General features: G+C 46.7%; 1 long non-coding RNA gene and 1 pseudogene across 12 annotated transcripts in view; one reads left to right on the top strand and one right to left on the bottom strand.

Moving 5' to 3' along the window:
* Window positions 1-1,227: 1,227 nt before the first annotated feature.
* The window catches only part of LOC131483771 (uncharacterized), a 46,790-nt gene continuing 26,288 nt past the window's right edge, over window positions 1,228-21,729 (bottom strand). For 7 of the 12 annotated variants that reach the window (XR_009247901.1, XR_009247907.1, XR_009247910.1 and 4 more), the window contains 4 exons: window positions 14,091-14,151; window positions 6,718-6,825; window positions 3,395-3,525; window positions 1,228-2,498 (listed from right to left, as the gene is read on the bottom strand). This is a non-coding gene — a long non-coding RNA (uncharacterized LOC131483771). Of the gene's footprint in view, window positions 2,499-3,394; window positions 3,526-6,717; window positions 6,826-7,347; window positions 7,516-11,150; window positions 11,478-12,078; window positions 12,244-13,813; window positions 14,057-14,090; window positions 14,152-21,729 lie in introns of those variants that run through there. The other 5 variants (XR_009247912.1, XR_009247911.1, XR_009247913.1 and 2 more) reach the window with 5 other exon arrangements.
* LOC131484233 (U2 spliceosomal RNA) lies at window positions 18,311-18,474 on the top strand (annotated as a pseudogene).

A 21,729-nucleotide genomic window follows, 5' to 3' on the forward strand; every position in this document is an offset into this window, starting at 1 on the left:
TCTGTGAGTTTGAGCCCCGTGTCGGGCTCTCTGCTGACAGCTCAGAGCCTGGAGCCTGCTTCCCATTCTGTGTTTCCCTCTCTCTCTCTCTGCACCTCCCCTGCTTGCATTCTCTCTCTCTCAAAAATAAATAAACATTAATAAAAATTCATATACTATAAAACTAACCATTTTAAAGCGTACAATTCAGTGAGTGTTAGTATATTCACGAAGTCATACAACCATCACTACCTAATTCCAGAAAATTTTCATCACTCCAAAAAGACACCCTGTACCCATTAGCAGTCACACCCGTTACTGCTCCCTGACCCAACCTAGGTAACCACTAATACCTCTGTCCCCACGCATTCGCCTGTTCTGGATATTTCAAATAAATGGAGTCATCCATGGTGACTAGACTTACTGGGGTAGTCATTTCAGAACATATGCAAAGAGTGTGTCACTCACTATGTTATACACCTGAAATGAACAACGTTGTATAAAAAATCAGAAGAGGGGCACCTGGCTGGCTCAGTCAGAAGAGCATACGGCTCTTGATCTCTGGGTCGTGAGTTTGAGCCCCACACTGGGTGGAGATAACTTAAAAAACAAATAACTTTTTAAAAAGAAAAGAAAATGCAATTTGTAAGTGATAAATGCTTTTCAATCAATTTTTTTTAATAAAGGAATTATCCAAGAGGTAGCCTTCGTGACACATGGCTTCTTTCACTTGGTATAGTGTTTTGATGGTTTATCCACATTGTAGCGTGTATCAGTGTTATTGCTGCTCTTTGCCAAATAACATTCCATTGCATGGCCATACCACATTTTGTTCGTCCGTTCATTAGCCAATGGTGATACCTAAGCTGTTTCCGTCTTTTGGCTGTTGTGACTACATCGGCAATGAACACTGGTATACACGTTTTGTACAGATGCGTGTTGTTAATTCCCTGGGTGTATATGCAATCAGGGGTGGAACTGCTGGGCCAGATAGTAACTCCGTGTTTAACTTTCAAGGAACCACCAGTTTTCCAAGGGGTCCGTACCCTTTAACCTCCCCGCCAGCAACACACGAGGGCGCTGGGTTCTCCACAGGCTTGCTAACCCGTGTCAACACCCCTTCTTAAAAGCGACACGGCACGGGTGTTAAGGAGGCCCGAGACCTACTTCTATTTTTTTTTCAACATACTTAATCCTTTTTGTAATTTTTCTGCAGATGAAATATAAATAAGAGATTCTCTGTAATAATAAGGATACAAAAGCTGACATTTATTAGATTCTTAACCCTGGACGGGCTCCTGTAGTGCTGTGTGTTTTATTGCTTTGAATATTTGCAGAAAACCCTGAGTTTCCAACCTACCGTACAGATGCAGACAAGGTACAGAAGTTACCTGATGAGCATTATCACAACACTGCCCCAAAGCCAAAATTCTTAATCATCCACTGTGACATCCAAGACCCCGCCTCTCCGTGGGGCGCCTGGGGGGCTCGGTCAGTTGAGCGTCTGACTCCTGGTTTCAGCTCAGGTCATGATCTCATGGTTCGTGAGTTCGAGCCCTGCATCGGGTTCTGTGCTGACGGTGTGGAGCCTGCTTGGGATTCTCTCTCTGCCTGTCTCTCTGCCCCTCCCCTGCTCATTCTCTCTCTCAAAAAATAAAAAATAATAATTTGTAAATCCGCCTCTCCCTTCTGCTGAATTGTTCTGGCTGTTCACCCAAAGAACAGTTTCAATAAGCCACCGTGTGTCATCCATATATTTTCCCACTGGAAAAAAAAAAAATCTTTCTCGAGATGATTTTTCACAAGTCAGCCAGGTACAATTTATCATACTCTGAATGCTAACAAATTCTGGGGATGCAAAACCTATAGCATACATATAAATAATTTGACTCAGCAGTGTAAACATTAATTCAATGCTTTTTTTTTTTTTTTTTTTAAATGAACAACCTTGTTTCTCTGAGTTGTTGTGATACTTCTCTCTTTCTGGGTTTTTTATTAGCTCACTGGTGCCAATAGGAATGGGTTCGAAAACTGATTAGCCCCGAGGAAGATTCTGTAATCAAATAAATCTGAAGTAAGGCATGCTTTCAATTTTGTTTAGAGGGGAGATATTTTTCCCTACTATGCTTTGTTTCCCAAAGAAAGCTTCATATCTTTTGTGTTCGAAAACACGTCCGCTTCTGTGATTTCAAAGGACAGGAGAACAAATTCTGTTTGTAACTGGCCAATTTCAGCTCCTGAGAAAGACTGTGGAGGAAGTGTATGTGAATAAGATCTGAATAGAGCATATTATTAGATCTCAAAGAGAATCAATAGAATCTAATGTAGTTTTCCTTGCATTGCATCAATAAAGCAAGGTTGTTAGGAAGGCATTACAATCTTGTCTTCTCTCGTTGGTTTGAAAGCTTGTCTTTTCTGTTGTGGTGGTTGATTTGCCCCCGGGTCGTCTGTCCTGAGGACTAATTTGTTTGGTTTTGTAATGCATCATCGCTGCCAGCGTCACTGAAGGCTCAGAACACCTAGGGAGATAAATAGATGTTATTTTTATTATCTGTGCTTTATAAATACATTTTAACTTGGAAAGATTACACGGTCGAAGTCCCACATTCAGCCGCGTCAGAAGGCCGCACCACAAGAGTTCTACGCTGAGCCTTAATCTGCTTACAATCAGGCTGAACCTGGGGGGATCGCAGGCTCACCCCCCATTTCACTGCAGGTGAAATTTCTTTCCTCAAGGCTGTGGCGGCTAGAAATCTGCAGTCAAGGTGTGGGCAGAGCTGGTTCCTTCTGAGGCAGGGAGGGAAGGGTCGATGAGGAAGGAAAATTCTGTTGTTTACACCACTCATCCTGTGGGGTCTTGTAAGGGTCTCCCCAGCAAACGACCACGACTGCAGGCCTGTAGCCGCCGCGTTACTGATGATGAATCAGAGACCCCTGGTCTCCCGACAGCCCAGTGCCCTAGGGTCGTGCCTGCGAGGCTTACGGAGCTACAGCCCAGAGAGCACAGACATCCCAGCTGTCTGGTGCTCCCGAGCCCCATGCTGAGCTTGGACACCATGGAGGAACAGAGGGAACCCGCGTCCCTCTCCTCTTTGCTCAGCAAATCTTAATGAAAGACTTGACACTTGGTCAACTGGTCGGAGGCTGAGGTGAGCTTTCTCTCTCCAGCGGCCTTGCCAGGAGAGTTTCTCCTGGGAAACCTTCACTCGTGTTCAGATTCCCAGCCCCTCTGTTCTGACATCCAGTGCTTTTGGGAAAGAGGGCCCCTTGGCTCTCGTAAAGCAGTCTGCTCTGTCCCCTTGGGAGGAGTCCCGCCTCTTCACTGGGATCCCATCTCGGGTCTCTGTCTCTGGAAGTGGCAGAGTCCCACTGACGTGGGGGCTGACAGACTATCCCACGGGGCTCCCGACGGTACCGTTCAAAGGGTGGTCTGTGCAGGAGGCCCCGACAGGCTGGGTTACTGCTCCCCAAGATGAATACAGAAAGTGACAGTGAGCATTCAGCAGCATCCACACCAACTCAACAGCAATGCTCTGTCAGTGGGATCTAATAAAAACAAAAAAGAAAGAAAGAAATGAGCTTGTATTTCATGTCTTTTTTATACAATAATTTCATTTTTCTCATCACACATCATCCCCCATTGCGAATAAGAAAACTTCGCCACGGATAGTTTAAGAAGCTCAGCCCAGAGGTCAGCGTAAGCGACTGAGGAGGCATAAAGGTAATGGTGAGGCACAGAGAGCAGTTAAAGACTGAAGCCCTGACCTTCAACTTGATGGTGCTTGGAGGTGGGGCCTTTGGGAGGGAATCAGGTTTAGATGAGGTCATGAGGGTGGGGCACCCACGATGGGATTAGTGTCCCTGTCAGAGGAAAAGCCACCAGATCTCTTGCTCTCTCTGCCAAGTGAGGACACAGTAAGGTGTCTGTCTGCAAGCCAGGAAAACCCTCACCAGGAACTGCATGGGCCAGCACCTTGACTGATCTGAGGCTTCCGGCCTCCACAACTGTGAGAAGGAAGTGGCTTCTTCTCTCACAGTGTGTGTTGTGACAGCCCCAACCGACTGAGACCCAGGCTCTGCTACCGACAGCCCAAGCGCCGTGGCTCAGGCCAGCTCCTGCTGTCTGGGGCCACCTCCAGCGGTAGCGTGTCTTCTCTCGGGTCTTTATCAGAAATGGCCTGGGTTCCCAGGCCACGGCAAGACAAAGCCACGTCCGAAGGACACAACCCCGCCCATACAGGTGCTGTGTGTGAAGGCAGGTCCCAGGGCACATCACACCCCAGTCCCTCCCTACTGCCTGATGGGGAGGCCATACCTCACCCTCATGCCCCCTCGTGTGAGGCCACACGACAGATTTCTGTCTCCAGAAGGAAGGGCTGGCGGCTCAGGATCCCATAAAGCTGGTCCCACCTCAAGGCAAGGCTTCCTCCAGGAAGCTCATCGACTCCTTCCTTGGCAACTAAAAGCTTCCTTTAAGCTCCATACTGCAATAGTTTCCTCCTCTTTGACAGAAATGGTAAGTTCCATTTTTCTACATTTGTAAAAAAAACTTGTATCAAGAAAAAGGCGATCTTGATATAACGCAACCTGCACAAGACTTATTTTTCTTGTTTTAGAAAAAAAGGTCCAGATGTTTTAACGTTGATGAACAGCCATCCCAACCTTTCACAACAGGCCTGAGCCTGCAGCTTTAGTCATTCGTTTCTCAATTATCTTGGGAGAAGTAGGTCAGGGAAGAAAGCAGGCCCAGGAGGCCGGGGGGTGCAGGAAAGGAAGACAGGAGATGGCCCTGCCATGAACTGAAGTGACCTTGGGCAGGTGCATGCACCCCACAAGGGCTGGGAGCACTGGGACCCCATACTTCTGGATGCAGTTGCTTTCGACAGCGCCCCCGCCCTGTCCTTTAGGTGACCAGACGAGCAGCCACGCGGTCTGGACCGAGCCTCCCCTCCGCCCCCTTCACTCTCCAGGCCGGCCTGGTGGGAGGAAAGCAGCCAGAAGATAAGCCGCAGAGAGAAAGCCAGGGAAGCAGTGGCCTCGGGCCCCTGCAGTTCTCTCAACAGGGTCTCTGTAGCGGCTCGGTGCACACAGCTGACACCCTGACCACTTCTCCTTCCTGCCCAGCAAGTAACTGTGTCAGCCTCCTGCTCCTCCCACCCTTCTTCCTTCCTGCCCTGTGCTGGCTCCTGCTGCCTCGGTCCCCTCCCCTGCATCCCTGCACACTCCCCTGCCTCGCCCCCCCCCCCCCCGTTCTCCTGCCACCCACCCCCGATCCCGTGACAAAGCCTCGATATTTCCACAGCATTCACAGTGGACAGAGCATGTTCATCCGATCCTAACAGATTCACTGGCTTCTGAACAAGTCACCAGATCTGGGGTGCTGTGATTCTTACCCCCGCCTCCCCTACCTGCCCGGTGCCGCTGTAAGCAGAAAGCCTGCCCGCGGACAGTGGCTGGGGATGTCAGGACTTGATGTGCACACATGACCTCCTGTGAGCCCGGCAAACCCTGAGAGGCAGGTGGTAGTTCCTTTTTTTTTTTTTTTAATTTGAGAGAGAAAGAGGGAGAGAGGGACAGAGGGATGGGGAGAGAGAGAGAGAAACAGAGAGAGAGAGAGGCAGAATCCCAAGCAGACTCCATGCTCAGTACAGGAGCCCGACACAGGGCTCAATCCCCCGACCCTGGAATCACGACCTGAGCTGAAACCAAGAGTTGGACGAGCAACCGACTGAGCCACCCAGATGCCCCTATAGCTCCTTTTTCATAAACATGAAAAGTGAGGCTCGCTTAGATACCTGGAGGCACAGTGGGTGCCCTGGTGTGGCAACTGGTCTTGAAAAGAAACTTGGTCACGTGCTGACTCCGGGGCGGTGCAGAGCCGGTAAAAGGCAGAGGTGGGCTCAGCCGTGCCCCCGTGCCGCGCTAAAGCCCCTCTCCTCCACTAGGCACCCCTGCTCTGGCCTGTGCCCTTCCCCTGCAGTGGTGTGGGCTCGAGGATGCCCAAGCAGTTAGGGGACCTGGAATCTCGTGGGGGGGGGGGGGGGGCGGGGAGGGAGCAGACTCAGAGCCTCTGCAATGGCCCAGCGGAAGGGGAGCGGACAGACCTGGATGCGGCTGCTGGGTACCTGGGGTGGTTCTGCCCCTGGGAACTGTGGGGGCTGTTAGTTTGGACTGGGTTGGGTTAGGCCAGTAATTTGGGTCTGGATGCTTGGCGTGGTCAAGGACGCTGGAGGTCAGCCCTGCCCCAAATGCCAACAGGGTCCCGTGAAGAATCACTGAGCCCCTTCAGCTGGCTGCTTCTTTCGCATTCGCTCCCTCACTGCTGTCTTGACACTGGCCCGGAGGACAATATCCAGTGCTTCTGGGGTCCACTGGCTGCTTTTAGGCTTCGGGAAGAGCAGGGCATTCAGAAACCCGTGACCGGGCCTCTCTGTGCTCGGGGCTTTTAATCTCCTTAATTGAAATTGATTGGTCTCTTGGGAGGTAGCTCTGCATTGGCCCTGAGCTTCAGCATGTGATCAACTTTTGCTTCTTTCTTTTAAAGACCAGTTGACACACCAGGGCATCTAATCTTATCCCAGAATCCCGGGCCCCTTTCCAGACGAGGAGCAAAACCAGAAACAAGCACACTTACAAAAACAGCTCAGGAAATAAAAGCGCCTGATAAAAATAAGGGGAGAATATTCTTGTCCCATTGTGGCTGAGCGTTATACAAAAGGCCAGTCAAAACCCCATTACCAAGGAAAGATGTAATCACACGGGGAAGGAGCCATGGCGGGCGGGGGCGGCTTGCCTTCTGAAGCTCACGAGATAAACAGGCCGGGCTGGAGCGTATCTAAGAACCAGCTGCAAAATAGATAAATGGGAAGAAAAGTGAAAGCCCTTCTTAAGTTAAAAGAAAACCAAACATTGAGAGAATTGTTTGAGCATCCAGACTTGCATTCATCCCGACGTGCAACAGTCACCCCAAAGTGGCTGGGGCTGGTTTACAAACTGGTTTGGCAGGTCATAGCTCTTGGCGAAGCCTTCGATAGGGCCCCTTACTGACCAGGCTGATCGCATAGCCTGGAAATATCCCCCTGAGGGCTCTCCTGTGCCTCCTGTGGGTCATTTCACCAACTGGACGCTAGGCTTGAAAGAGGCCGTGTTGAGGCTCGGGCCACTTCATGGCTCGCAAGCCTTCGGCTCTGTCCCTGCAATAGCGGCATGGAGTGGCAGCAGACACAAGAAGTACCTCAGAGGTAAGGGAACCCAGCAGTGACAAGTAATCATTACGAGTAACAAACTCATTCTAAGAACATCTTGCTGCCTGGCCTTGTGAAGATAAGGTTTAAGGGGATCAGGATATGCCAGCCCAAAACATACTACCCTGGCAGAAGGATTATTTTAAGCTGAAGGCATCTGAGACTCAACAAAACGCAGAAAGAATTCTCTTCCCTCTTTTCCGCCTAAAAGCAGGACATCAACTTCCCTTTGTGAAAGTGTCTCCATCTCCCACACTAGGAAGAAAGTGACTCTTGCCGCCAAGAGAGTCCTCACTGAGATGAGTCTGTGTAAACAGACCTTACTGAAAAAAACCTTCATCTTCCCCTACGTAGCCTAGTCATTTCGTAGCGTGTGGTTCCTTAAAGCACAAACCTCCTTTCCTTTGAAAGAGATGGTATACAAGCCCCCAAGTCAAGTCTAATGACCCGAGTTTCACTTCTTTTTCTGTGAGCTCCTGTCCAAGTAAGATATGAATACAATTTGTATTCCTTTTCTCCTGTTTGTCTGTTTTTTGTTGGCCAAATTTGCAGGCCTCCAGGCACTGAACCTAAGAGGGTAGAAGAAAAGTTTTTCCTCCCCGACAATGTCAAGACATCCCGATTTAAAAAGCAGAGATCTAGCTTGTTTGCTGGAGAAGCTCTATTTTCAAATAAATTCAAGTTGAAGTGGCCCTTTGTCTCCACTTTCCCTAGCTGCAGGAATGGGACTTAAAGATCAAGGAGGGGTGAGCTCTATAAAAATGAAAGCCGAGTCTGTCCCAGTCGTCATGGAACTAGTGCCTACGGGTGCCTAGCACATAGCAGGCCCTCAACCCATCAGTGGAAGAATGGATACCGGCTGAAATTTCCAAAAATGGGATTGGAGCAAATGCATAGTGTGGAAGGTAAAACTGTAGTTTATTGAATATGGGCTCCCATATTCAATAGAAGAATTGGCAATAGGAGAGGTCACTTCTTGCAGTCGTGATGGTGTCTTCGAGTGGGGCAGGTGAAGTCAGGATATTCCCCACTTAAGGTGAGCGTTTCAGTGTCCAGTGGATTAGGATTGAATAAGGCTCACGACAGAAAAGTTCAGGATTGTGGGCACGGCAAGGTGTGTTCACAGTCATTCACTGCTATCTTTCGAAGCGAAGCCGGTTTAAGCGGGTTTGGGGAAGTTCCTCAAACAATAGTTGGTTGCAACTTTTATCTTCCTGGGTGAGCGTTTCTAGAACAGTAAAATGATATTGGCGAAGACAGTGGAATCAAGTCTTTAGTGAAGACTGCATAGTAGTCTACGTCGTAGGCACGTTGATGTAGATGTAAGCAAACTATGTGGGAGTTGGTCTCAGTCCTCAAGCTGAAGACGTAGATAAACCATTCTCCTTCCATAGTATGACATAAACAGACAAGTTAGCCCTGTTTGTTCAGAGGCTCTGAGATAGGTGTGGTGGCTAATTTCTGGCTATAGAGGGCTGACCCACCCAAGGGAGAGGTAATTCGCGTGTGTCTTCGACCTTGATATCCACTGAAATAGCCCTGAGAGAGGACCAGCTACAGGACTGGAAGAGCCCAGAGCGAAACGCAAATGCAGGGCCCCTTGTTCAAAAACGACGAATGTCAAAGAGTTTGACAGCTCCTCACAAAGCTAAACGTAGAATTCCCGCATGACCCAGCAATACTACCCAAAGAACTGAAAATGGGGACTCGAACACGTATCTGCACACCCACGCTCAAGGCAGCATTATTCGCAAAAGCCGAAAAGTGGAAACAAGCCAAGTGTCCATCAAGAGAGGAATGGATCAACAAAACGTGGTGTGCATACATACAATGGAATATGACTCATCCATAAATAGGAATAAAGTTCGGGGTGCCAGTCAGTTAAGTGTGCAACTCTTGATTTCGGCTCAGATCAGGATCTCACAGTTTGAGAGTTTGAGAACTGAGTCAGCCTCTGTGCAGACAGCATGGAGTCTGCTTGAGATTCCCACCCCCCCCCGCCGCCTCTCCCCCCCTTAGCCCCTCTCCCTCTCTCAAAAATAAATAATTTTTTTTAAAAAGGAGTAAAGTTTTGACACAGACTACAACATGGATGAACCCTTAAAACATTATATTAAGAGAAATAACCTGACACAAAAGAACAAATATTGTATGGTTCCACTTACATGAAATATCCACAACAGGCAAATTCACAGAGACAGAAATCACATGAGAGGTAATCAGGGGCTGAAGGGAGAGGGGAATGAAGGGTTATTACTTAATGGTTTTAGAGTTTATCTGGGGTGAAGAAAAACCTTTGGAAATAGATAGTGGGGGTAGTTGCACAATATTGTGAATGTAATTAATGCCACTGGATTGCACACTTTAAAATAGCCAAGGTGTGTGTACACACACACACACACACACACACACACACACAGGAATATTACTCCGCCATGAAAAAGAACAAAATCCTGACATTTGCAACATGGATGGATCTAGAAAGTATGATGCTGAGGCACCTGGGTGACTCAGTGACTTAGGTGTCCGACTTCAGATCAGGTTATGATGTCACAGTTCATGGGTTTAAGCCCCGTGTTGGCCTCTGTGCTGATAGCTTGGAGCCTGGAGCCTGGTTCAGATTCTGTGCCTCCCTCTCTCTCTCTGCCCCTCCCCTGCTCACTCTCTCTCTCTCTTAAAAATAAACATTAAAAAAAAAAAAAGGAAGAGGGTATGATGCTAAGTTAAATAAGTCAGTCAGAGAAGACAAATACCATATGATTTCACTCATATGTGGAATTTAAGAAACAAAACAAATGGGGGCGCCTGGGTGGCTCAGTCAGTTAAGTGTGGACTCTTCATTTCAACTCAGGTCATGGTCTCATAGTTGTGAGATCGAGCCCTGCATCAGGCTCTGCACAGTGTGGGATTCTCTCTCTCTCTGCTCCTCCCCTGCTTGCACTCCCTCTCAAAGTAAATAAACATATAAAAAAAAGACACAAAGAAAAAACGACACAAACAAATAGTGCGCCTATTAAATATAGAGAACAGACTGGTGGTTACCAGTGGAGATACATGGGGGGGTGGGGGGGAAGGAGGCGATGGGTGAAACAGATGAAGGGGATTAAGAGTACACTTTCCACGATGAGCACCGGGTAGTGTATGGAAGTGTTGAATCACTATATTGCACACCTGAAACTAACATAACACTGTATGTTAACTCTACTGGAATTTTTTTAAATGGCAAATTTTATGCTACGTTTCATTTTTAATTATGGCATACTGCTATGTTATATACATTTTACAAGAGAAAATTTATTGGGGCACCCGGCTGGCTCAGTTGGAGGAACATGCAAGTCTTGATCTTGGGCTGGTTGAGTTCAAGCCCCAAGTTGGGTGTAGAGATAACGTAAAAATTAAATCTTAAAACAAAACTGATTAAATGAGAAAAATTAAGAAATTCAACAAGGCAGCAACAGAGCATTAATCAAGGGCAGGACCCCTCCGTGCACAGGGTTCTGTGTGAAGCCAGGCCTGCTTGCGAGGACAGAGACCGTCCAGTTTAGGTGGCGTGCCCCATTCTAGAGACCAGGAGTGCTACATCTGGGTCACAGAAGACTTACGGAAACTGCCCGGTGTCCAGAATCCACTCAGTGTTCAACACGGCTGGTAAAAATCGAGAGCCCTCCCTTCCCCACTGCTACCCGTGCTCTCCCTGGCCTTCTAAAGGTTAAGTACAAGATCTAGGTTCAAAGCTCAGGAGACTTTGCAATGTCAGCCCCGGAGGTGACAATGTTTATGGGATGTTTTTCTCCCCATCAGTTGCGTTACTTTAACCGGCTGGTACTGTTTGCGGGGCAGACATATGTAGCCGGGGGGCAGAGGGAGCAGGAACCTGAGTCCCTTGGCTGATAATCAGGGGAGCAGTCAGTACCCACACTTCCTCACCTGGCATTCACTGAGCACGCTCCCTCCCATTTCTTCTGTTCTTCCCTTGCTGCAAACTGTCTCCCTTACCTCTCCGGGACTTCCTTTCACTCCCTAGTGTGCTTGGCGACTGGTAGGTGGGGCTTACTGGAGTCCTCAAGCAGGACACAGAGGGGATGGAGATGGGAGGTTACAGACCAACCCATGTAGCCAAGAAGGATCTCGGGCCTTGTTGTCCAATCCAAGCCGAGGCTATAAACCGCATACGTGAGCGGCGACAGAAAGGTGAGCCAGGCGTGGCTCTGCCCCAAGAAACCTAATGAAAGACAGATGGCTCGCCACCTTTGCCACACATGCCTTAGATATCGAGCCCTTGATCTGGGGTTTACTGAGCAGAAAGAACGCCCTTCTTTTGAGCCAAGCCAAACATGGGCACTCACAAGGTGAGCTTTCTGAGCCCTGAAGCCATCTTTTGTAATTCCTGCTCACTGGTGGCCTTAAGCTCTTCTGCCTCTGAGTGGCCACTCGCCAGGAGGGTGGGGACTCTGCCTCCTGGCAAAGGACAGGCCCCAAACAAGACATTTCACATTCAAGTCATAAATAGTTGTCTGGCTCTGGCCCTGCCTGCCACTGTAGGATAGTCCAGCCACCACAAAGGCCTCTCATCCTTTCTGGGACATCTCGTGGGTATCTGTGTGTCCTCTCACAGCCAGATGGCATGCACTACCTTCTCCAACCCAAACTCTGCTTCCCTATAAGGATAGGTGCTACCCCAACCTCTGAAGGCCTGAAGGCCCCAGCAAGGTGCCTCACCCTGGTCCTGTCTCCTGGCCACATGTCTACAGTCAAGCAGGAGCTGCTTTGTAATACCCAGGACATTGACACGGCCCACCCGTCTCTCTTCGCATTCTCCCTCAAGAAGAGAGAGCCTGATATCATCATCACCTACCCCCGTCAGTGCTGGGCTGCCGTGTGGGTTTCCAAGCACCCTAAATTCTCTGAGGAGTGTCCAGGAGGATGATGTGAGGTCCTGCTGTGCTGAAAATTGCCCTTCAGGGTTGGTGCCAGGCCTAGGACCCGCCCCACCAGCCCCACAGGCAGATCCACACGAGGCCTGAATCCTGGAGACTTTGGAGTTTGGTCTGCAGTTCTTGACACATAGTGTAGGGTCAGGAGCGTCACAGCAGGGGAAGAGCAATACATTTCAAGTCTCCCTTGCCTTCTCCTCTGAGAGAATACCTAAGTTTTAGCATCAGAGGGATGAACCTGGTTTGGGAGATTAGAGCATAAAACTACACAATGTTCTAGTACCTTCGTTGGGGGTTTTAGGGCCAAACCACTATTCTCTCCATCATATATTGAACAGACCTGCTTTTTCTAATATTTGTTCTTAAATCAAAAGACACTAACTGCCTTTGGAAAACGTTCTGAAACAGCCCCTCCAATAGAGGGGGACCTCCACCGCCATACCCTGCTTTCACAACCCCAGCACTACCATTCACAAGAGCCTTCCTTTACAAAAAACGTACCCTTAATAAATACTAAGAGTTAACATTTACTGAACATGTTCTATGTGCCAGGCATGGTCACGTGATCTCATCTGATCCTTACAACAACCCTAATAGAGAAGTATTATTATTATCTCCTCCACTTTACAAATGAGGTACATGTTCAGGGATATTAAGCGACTTCCCCAATTATCACAGAGCTTGTTTGTCGAGGGGCCAAGATGTTTATTTCTCTACATGCTGTCAGGGTCCACACCCCAGTTGCAATCAGAGGAACCGTTCGGCAGGCTTCAAACATGGTAACAATGACAGCCAATATCTAAGTATCTATTACCTGCCAGATTCTTTATATATTCTCTTTCATTTGACCACTTGGCATGATACGTATTTATCCCCATTTTACAGATGAGGATCTTGTGGCTCAGAGACTGAGCAATATTGTGACCCTCTGGGGGAGTCACTGACAAGCTGGGCTCTGGAGTCCCACTGCCAGGCTCTATTCTTTAACTCCCCCTACTTACTAGCTGTGTGACCTCGGGCAAGTTGATTTTTTTTTTTTTAAGTAGGCTCCATGCCCGGTATGGGTTCAAACTCATGTCCCTGAGATCAAGACCTGAGCTGAGATCAAGAGTCAGGTGCTGACCCAACCGAGCCACCCAGGCACCCCTGACCTCAGTCGAGTTATCTGATCTCTCTAAACCCTCATTTTGCCATCTGTACAATAAAACATTGGTAGTACTTATACGATTCCTACAAGTTAGTACACGTCAACTGTCCTTACTACATAGTCAGAAGTCAGCAAAGGCAATCTACTATTATTACTCCAAAGCCCATAGTTTTGTTTTGCCTTTTTTCCCACTAGACCGTTCTGTCTCCCAATTTGACTGAGATATAGGAACACATCACGCATTAAAATAAACAAGATTCTTGGGGTGCCTGGGTGGCTCAGATAGTTAAGGGTCCAACTATTGATTTCGGCTCAGGTCAAGATCTCAGGGTCATGAGATAAAGCCCCAAATTGGGCTCTCTCTCTCTCTCTCTGCCCCTCCCCTGCTCACACTCATGGGCGCATTCTCGCTCAAAATAAATAAACATTTAAAAAGGATAAACAAGATTCTTTTACAGCAGAGATGCAAAATGCTTAGATCAAGGAAGAGAACAAAGACCCAAACACACCTATTTGACAGCTCTCCCCGAATATTCTCAGAGCAGTGGAGCCAATGAAATGAAGGCCCAGGAAAAGCAAGCCTCATTTAAACCTCTCCTTTTTCCACCGCATCTTCTTCCTTTCCTTCCTCACCAGGTTCTGAAGGGTAAATTCATCTTTTTTGGTCTTGGGAGGGCAAATTTGCTGTAAATACCCACACTCATTGCAGCTTTATAGGTTAGTTCCTTGTTTGGTATAGGGAGAAGGATCTAGAAGTCAAAGTCTGAAGATGTGGAGATTTCTCACCCAGCTTTCATCTACGTGACCAGGCACAAGTGCGCTAATCCTGGAGTTTCAATTTCATCACCTGTGGAGAATAATAAATGTAAGGATCAAATTAATAATGTGTGTGAAGATGTAAGATGTATTGCAAACTGTAAATCCCTCTGCATGGGACAAATTGTGTGCCTTTCACCAGCTGACAGGACTCTTGGGTCTTGGCTTTTCGAGCGATCACACTCAGGAGAGGTGACTGCAAGCTTCCTGAACCTATTCGCTAAAAAGCTATCCAGAATGCCGCTTTCCTTGGGCAGGCTGGGGTTAGGGGAAGGCGGCAGTGAGACGCTCCCTGCTGACTAAGTGTTTAGCAGCAGCAGAGTGTGGGAAGGAGAGAACTAAATGGGGCATCGCAGAGGATGGGGGTGGGGGGAAGAACCCTACTAAATAATTCGTTTAGAACAGGGGCACCTGGATGGTTCAGGTCATCGCGCGGTTCGTGAATTCCAGCCCCATGTCGGGCTCTGTACTGACAGCTCAGAGCCTGGACCCTGCTTGGGATTCTGTGTCTCCCTCTATGCGCTCCTCCCGAGCTCGCTCGCTCTCTCGAGCTCGCTCTCTCTCTCTCAAAAAAATAAATAAATAAAAACAACCTCAAAACACAGCCCATTGTGCTCTGGGGTTAGATTCCAGAACAAGTTGGGTACCACACTGAGTCTGAAACAAACTTCTCAGGCTTAGGAACTAGATCCTACTTTGGGGAGACTGGAGAGCTCGTGGAGAATGGATTCAGTGACAACATTTGTTTTTTGACACATTATCTCCGATCTTAGGTGAAGGGTGAGGGCCAAAGACACATATGGCTGTGAAAATGCCCCAATAAGCCTCCTCCGGAGCTGCAAGCAGGGGCTTCGGAGCAGAAAAACCTGGCACTTAGCACCTCCTCCCGGGAGCCACAGCCTCAGCCAACAGAGCTACCGCCAATGGCGGATCAGCCGGGTTGTTTGGGCCCTCGGTTCACACCGCGTGCCTACACGGCAGTGGAGCCGTGGGCGGAGAAGCGTGTATGCGAGAGCCGCTCTTGCCGCCACAGCCGGAGGGACAGTGCTGGCAGGACAGGCCCAAGGACGCAAAAGAGGACAGGACGACCCAGGGGTAAGCAGAAAGAGGACGCGATGCTCCAGGACCCCGAAAGGGTCAACCTCAGGCCCGCATGCGGCCGCGCGTTCCGCCGCCGGCGTCTTTGCGACGAGCATCTTCGCAGCCGGCTCGGCCGTAAAGCAAACGTGCCGTGAAAGACAGAGTCACCGAAAATCGAACGGGTCTTTCGTTCAAAAGAACCTCATGAGGGGCGCCTGGGTGGCGCAGTCGGTTAAGCGTCCGACTTCAGCCAGGTCACGATCTCGCGGTCCATGAGTTCGAGCCCCACGTCAGGCTCTGGGCTAGATGGCTCGGAGCCTGGAGCCTGTTTCCGATTCTGTGTCTCCCTCTCTCTCTGCCCCTCCCCCGTTCATGCTCTGTCTCTCTCTGTCCCAAAAATAAAATTAAAAAAAAAAAAAAAAGAACTTCATGAAACATGAACCTGTGTAACAAAATTAAGAAGACTTCACTGCAAAATACAAAATATTTGAACACATTTAACATGTGTAGATTCACGCCAATCCTGGGCAAATAACGGATTTTATTTTGTGGACTGTACCTAAGCACTTGCCTTCGAAGTCTTTCCTTCAAACTATTATATTTGGGTTTTTTTGTTTGTTTTCTTTTCTTTTTTCTCTTTTCGTTTTCTTCTCTCCTTCCTTCTTTTCTTGCTTGCTTTCTTCTCTCTCTCTCTCTCTCGGTTTTTTTTTTTTCTTTTTTTTTGGTATGTTGATTCATTTCCCAGTTTGTCGGCACACTGTTTTCTTCTTTTGCTAAAATGTCTTTCTTCATTAAGGGCAGTATCGGTTTCCAAATACTAGAATGCATGTTTGTACCTGAGCTTTGGATTGCATTGTGAAAGCCTCTACGCTGGTGTTTGTTCTCGGCATATTGTCACACGTCCACTGATAACTGGTCCAAAGTTCTATGGGAAATGTGGGTTCAAAACTTCACAGCATTGTGTAGACCCTTATGAGGGCCAAGATTTATATACCATAAAAAGGGGAGTACTGTGTCAATGAAGAAATAAAACCAGTTGATGAAACCAACAAACTATAAAACCAGTTGTTGTGGGGTTTTTTTGTCTTTTACAGAAAAACTGACTTACAGTCAATTAGTTATACAGCAAAAATGTTTGCAACAAAGATGCTTATGGGGAAACTACCTAGAACCACCAAAGGCCTCCCACACCATACCTTTCCACAAAGTCACCATCATGCTCCTCTCAAAAACTCAGGAACACAAACAGTCCATGAAAATGGTCACCAACCCAGCTGTCAGACTGGTTAAGTACATTAGACTCTGCACCTGGAACACTGATCTACTCTCCCTCTGAAAGGCACCGAAGAGGAAAAGGAAGCCTGTACAATCCCTTAAGTTACACATGTCAGCCAGTCATACAGAGCAAACACACTCCTGGCCTGAATCATAAAGGCAAAACCAAGCGTGCAATTCTTACCAGCCTATCCGTGTAAATGGCCACTAGCCAGCCAAAGTTTTCAGGCACCATGGACTAGCTCTCATAGCCTGCTGTTACTACATTATCATTGCCATAGCCTTGAGCACCTACAGAGAACTGCATACAGTTAAGGCTTGGGATGCTACCCCAAGCCGTACTTAGGGAAGGTGCAAAAACCAGAAAGCTACAGAGCCCTTCTTAAATAAGCAGGTGATCAATATCTTTCAACGTCCAGAATTGAACTCCATGGAATAGGTCCCAACTTCCAGCATTTCTGATCTCTGGGTAACAATACCTTCCACCTTTTTGCTCTCCCAGCCCTTCCAACAGCTTTAAGACTTAATTCTCTGTGTTAAATCCCTCTTTGTTTGAAATACCTAAAGTGATTTCTGGTTTTTCTGGCCATACGTACTGGTGAATCTTCGATATTTTTTTTTCTTTTGTACATTTTTTCTTTCGGATATTTGTGTCAATACCCAAGTTTTCGTGTTTGGGTCCCTGTCCTTTGTCCATGAAGTGATTCTTCAACAAGATCTTTGCGTGTTTACTTTGTTGGCTGTCAATATTTCTACGACCTTCTCGACGTTGGCAAAATTTGATGATGGTCCCTAATCGGGCACCTATGCTACAGCAAAACAACCTTAAAACCCTGAGCGGACCCAATCCCTTCCTCTGGGAACACCTCCAGGTTCCAGGGAACCTTTTGTTCCACTGGGTCATTAACAAAAAGGTCTGCCACAGCAGGACTCTGCCCCTGTTGATGGGAGCTATGCATAACTAATGAAGAGGAAAATTGCTAGCAAAACAGGCTGATCAGTCTCAACATGTTTCTAATAACTTCTACATTTTCTGATCCTCATTTCCCTATATATCTTCTTTCCTTCCTAAATGAATACTACAAATCCTCTTCGGCTCACTAATATTTTCCAGTCTGTATTTTCTCTTCCTTTCTTTCCCATCTTATGGGACTTTGTTTTGTAGAGGATTTTCCCAGGTTCTTGGTCACATTGTACACATTTTAAACGCCAGTTTCCCTGGTCTCTAGTTGTGGACGTTAAGATGTCATAGATACCCAGTAACCTGGAAGATTAAAGAGCAGACTTTATCGGGGCACCTAGGTGGCTCAGTCGGTTGAGCATCTGACTCTTGATTTCAGCTCAGGTCATGACCCCACGGTCATGGGATCGAGCCCCATGTTGGGCTCTGTGCTGAGCATGAAGCCTGCTTAAGATTCTCTCTCTCTCTCTCTCTCTCTCTCTCTCTCTCTCTCTCTCTCACCCTCTCCTCCTCCCACACCTCTCTCTCAAATTAAAAAATAAATAAATAAATAAAAAATTTTTTAAAAAGAGTAGACTTTGTCTTGTAGTACTGAAAATACCCCCAGTGATAGGTACTAGATTTGTTTCACATCCTTCCGTAACGTTTGGAGGAGTTTATTACTTGCCCAAAGTCACAGAGATTGTAGGAGACAGAGTCAGGATTTGAACCCAGATCTTTCTGATGGCACAGCGACTAGCATCATTCAGAGGTAGAGCCTCTAATAGTGACAAGGGGAGCCCGCAAAGTCTTCCCAGAGGCAGGAGTAAATGCCAAAGAACTGTAGAAAGCCAAGACAAACATAAACAAAAGCACGCAATTTTAAAATCCAGCAGTCACTTCTTGGCCTTTTGGCTAAGATCAAGTGTGGTATCTGTTGTCATCAGTTTAAAATCCAGCAAAATTCTATCTCTACTCTGTCAATATGAGGTACCTCTTGGATGAAGATTTCATTAAGTGTTTCTTAGCAACTCTAGAAGCACTATCATGAAACCAGCCGGTTCAGAAGTGTCTCTCAGAGTTCATGTCTCCTGCATCACACATACATGTGGGATACAGTCATATGAACAAGGAAAAAGGTGTGACGGGACCCAAAGAGAAGTGAGAGCCAATAGGATGATAGGACACTGGGAGATAATTAGTTCCACTTTTATATACCCCTTGCTATAACAAGCATGTATTACTTTAGCATTTGAAAGGCATCAAATAAAAAAAAGTTTAAGGTCACCTGGGTGGCTCAGCTTCCGACTCTTGACTTTGGCTCAGGTCGTGATCTCATGGTTGGGGAGTTCAAACCCCGCATCGGGCTCTGCGCTGTCAGCGCAAGCCTGCTTGGGATTCTGTCTCCCTCTCTCTCTCTGCCCCTTCCCTGCTTGCTTTCTATCTCTCTCTCAAAATAAGTAAAAAAATAAACTTAAAAATTTAAGAGCTTGTCTCAAATACTATGCATTTCTCAAAACCCACTTAATTTTCTCCTTCCTGTATACACGAGAGAACTACATTTCCCAGCCTCCCGGGCACTTAGGGTGGGGTGATGTAACTGGGTTCTGCCTGAACGGATGTGGGCAGAAGTGATATATACCACTTCCATATCATAATATTCCCTAGGTCATCAACCACACTCACATTTCCTCTTCCATGGCAAACTTGGAGGACATATGTTTAAGATGACACCATGGCAAGATAAATGAAGCCTAGATCCCTGAGTCAATTATTGGAGGAGAGCCATTTGACTTCCATTAAACAACGACCTATTCTATTAAACCACTAAGATCTGTGGTCTGCTTGTTACCGCACCGCTCCCTGCCTATCCTGACTAATAACATGCTCCTCCACGCCAGGAATTTTCAGTGACCCGTGAAGTTCTGAGAGAGCCTCTTAGCTACTTCACACATAGAAAGAGGCTTTCTGTGCTTTTGCTAACTGGATTTTTTCAGATTCTAAGTCTGTGTGGGGACATATTTCTGAATATAGTCCCTTTCTCTTCTTCAACCTCTGAATTACCTCCTCATTCTCACTTTGTTGTGGTGTGTTTGTTCCAAAGGGAAATAAATCAAGGGCTTATCGGAAAGGAAATAGTACACGCACTTTACATTCTTGTTTAAACAAGACCTGAAAGGGAAGGAAATTTTATGACATTTTCTTCTCCTTGGGGACCAGTCTGCATTTTACTACCCTAATATTTACTTACTGTTATAGTAAAACCTTAGATAAACCATCAGGGGCTGAGCTCTCCTAGACAGACAAATGTTTCAAAGAACTAAAGTTTATACATTTAGGCAATAAAGTGCTGTTGACTTTTAGATGTTTTGAAGAAAATATTTATGAAGCATATTAAACGAAGGATGGTGACATGTTCTACCTTTTCCAGGAGGTTCAGGATTAACCCAAGCTCTGTGACTGTTCCACAGTTCCTTGAGGAACTTGTATATGTAGTTACCTCCGCCCAGAACCGTCCTTCCCTTCCTTTGTTTACTTAAATTCTCCTCATCTTTTGGATGTCAGCTCAAAGACCATTCCCCTCAGGCACAATTATATAAATTTACCAAAATTCATCCAACTATTCACTTAAAACAGCTGAATTTGTGGTGTGTAAATTATACCTCACTATAGCTATGTTTAAAAAGCCAACAATGCTGTCAAGGAGGTAAAGCATAAATCTCCCCTTTAACTGTGGGCTACAGAGTGACTTCCTTCCAAAGACTCCAGTATGGAAAGAGAAAGAGGGAAGAGAAGTACCCCAATGCTGGAGAAATCTGACAAGAACTACGTTGGCCAAGTGATCAAGGTCAACATCAACAATTAGCAGTCATGTCGACAGTATATACCCTTGATATGATGTGGTGAATATAGCACCTTACCTCTGTGGTCTTCCTCCCAGACACCATAACCCCGGTCTAACCATGAGAAAAATCCCATGCATCCATGGAACTAGCTAGAACTCTTCAAAACTGTCAAGGTTATCAAAAACAAGAAAAGTCTAAGGAGCTCTTACAACCAAGAGGAGCCTAAGCGAGATATGACATAGGAACATGATGTGATATCCTGGATGGGATCCTGAGACAGAAAAAGAGCAATAGGTACAAATTAAGGAAATGTCAATACAGCGTGGACTTTAGTTAAGAACAATATATCAATGTTGGTTCATGACATGTGACAAACGTACCACAGTCATGGAAGATGTTAATAATAGGGGAAACTTGATGCGGAACAGCTGAGAACTGTCTGTACTATCTTCGCGATTTCTCTGTAAATCTAAAACTGTTCTGAAAAATAAAGTTCACTTAATTCACATTAAAAAAAATTCCCCAGCCCCCCGACCAGTTCAAGTCCCCTTACTGTACATTCACATAGCAATCTAGAAAATTAACTAAATGAATGAATGAATTTATCACCATATGTGATTAGGTCTGTGCATTTTGCTCACTGTTGTATCCTGGGAACAAGGTTAGGGGCTGGTTCTTGATCGGTGTCTAGTAATAAACATAAAGTAAGGAATATAAAAATGTAAGTTCTGGGGCGTCTGGGTGGCTCAGGTGGTGAAGCATCCGACTTCGGGTCAGGTCATGATCTCACAGTTCATGAGCTCGAGCCCTGCGTTGGGCTCCGTGCTGACAGCTCAGAGCCTGGAGCCTGCTTCGGATTCTGTGTCTCCCCCTCTCTCTGCCCTTCCCCCGATCATGCTGTCTCTCTCTCTCTTAAAAATAAATAAACATTAAAAAAAAAGAGTAAGTTCCGTGGCAATAGGATTTGTCTGTTTTGTTGTCTCCTGGATCCTCATCACCTGGAGAGCACCTGGCCCACTGTAGACACTCAGCAAGGACAACTCCCACCCCGGGGTGAGCCAAGGAATCTTCTCCCCCGTGGTTTGAGTTTGGGATAAAGATGCTTTAGTTCAGACTAATACAGTCTATTACGTGCTGATGGCAGTAACATTTGTCACCAGATGAACAGAGGCTTAGGGGATTGGTCTATAAAGAATCAAGCCAAGCACTTGGGAGGCTCAGTTGGTTAAGCATCTGTGTTTTGGTTTTTTAATTTACATCCAAGTTAGTCAGCATATAGTGTAATAATGATCTCAGGAGTAGAATCCAATGATTCATCCCCTACATATAACACCCAGTGCTCATCCCAACAAGTGTCCTCCTTAATGCCTCTTCCCCATTTAGCCCATCCTCCTCCCACAATCCCTCCAGCAACCCTCAGTTTGTTCTCTATATCTAAGAGTCTCTTATGTTGTGTCTCCCCCTTGTT

This window comes from Neofelis nebulosa, chromosome 8, assembly GCF_028018385.1.
Source record: "Neofelis nebulosa isolate mNeoNeb1 chromosome 8, mNeoNeb1.pri, whole genome shotgun sequence".
Lineage (NCBI taxonomy): Eukaryota > Metazoa > Chordata > Mammalia > Carnivora > Felidae > Neofelis > Neofelis nebulosa.